Source organism: Octodon degus, unplaced genomic scaffold (assembly GCF_000260255.1).
Source record: "Octodon degus isolate 3935 unplaced genomic scaffold, OctDeg1.0 scaffold00151, whole genome shotgun sequence".
NCBI lineage: Eukaryota > Metazoa > Chordata > Mammalia > Rodentia > Octodontidae > Octodon > Octodon degus.
Window position 1 is genome coordinate 1,776,307 of NW_004524727.1, and position 1,238 is coordinate 1,777,544.

Consider the following 1,238-nt stretch of genomic DNA (forward strand, 5'->3'; position numbering starts at 1 on the left):
AAAACAAAACAAAACCCTCTTTGGTTCCTATATACATACTGATTGGATGCATGGAAAATGCTCTGGAGGAAAACTCAAAAATGTTAAAAATGGTTACTTCTGAGGAATGAAGGAATGAGGCACTGTCACTTTACAATGAAATGTGTACCTGCGTCCCCCTCTTCTGTTGCACGGCTTTGCTCATGCTAAGCAAGTGCTCTACCACTGAACTATGTACGTCCCTTGCCGTAGGTGATCTTTTATTTTTTTTATTTTTTTTTTAATTACATTTATTTATTGTGTGTGTGTGTGGCCAGCTCAGCCCACCAGGGGGCGGGTCTGGCTGGCATGTGGTGCTGGGGATCGAACCGCGGTCCCGCGGTCCCTGTGCTTTGCCAAGCTTGTTTCAAGTAGGTGCTTTAGACCACTGAGCCATCTCTCCAGCCCCAATATTTTTAAATTTTGAACCATACAATCACTGTTGTTAAATTGTCCGGGCTGGTCTTAAACGCAACATTCTCCTGCTTCAGCTTCCCACAGTGCTGGGATTACAGGTGTGCACCACAGTTCAAGTGCCCTAAAGCGCCAGGCGTTCCACACCCCATCACAGACACGCCTCACACTCGTGCACATGCACAGACGTGATGGTCTTGCTCCTCTTTGCAGCCTATTTAGATCTTATCAGCTCTCTTATGTAAAGTTTCTACAGGCCTGGTCTATAACTCCCTCAGACATTTCTTAGAAGTAGGAAGCGATGACACTGATCAGAAATGATAGTGTTTTCCCACAAGGGAGCCACGAATTAATATTTAACTGCCATTCATCGCAGTGCTGGAGGCAGCTATCAGACCCTGGAAAGCCTGCTGCCCACATAACCAGAGAACTTGAGCTTTAAAATCTGGATGACCCTGGCAAGTGATTTAACCACATATAGCTGGCTCACGTCTTCTTTTTTCACAGGACACTGTCATCTCTTAAATGTGTACAGTTTTAAGGAATCATCCTTATTTTGCGGAGAAGTAACAAGTACAATCTGTGGCACCAGAAATAGGCATGAGATCTTGATGACCCAGGACTCTGGCAATGCCTGGTAGCAACCTCAATACCACTGCCAACCTCACCGTTATGTAATCGGCTGCATGACCTCCAACCAGGACATCAGTTTCATTGTGTGTTTAAAAAGATAATAATGGGACTGGGGAGATGGCTCAGTAGGATAAGCGCTTGACTGGCAAACGCAAGGATCTGAGTTCAATCCC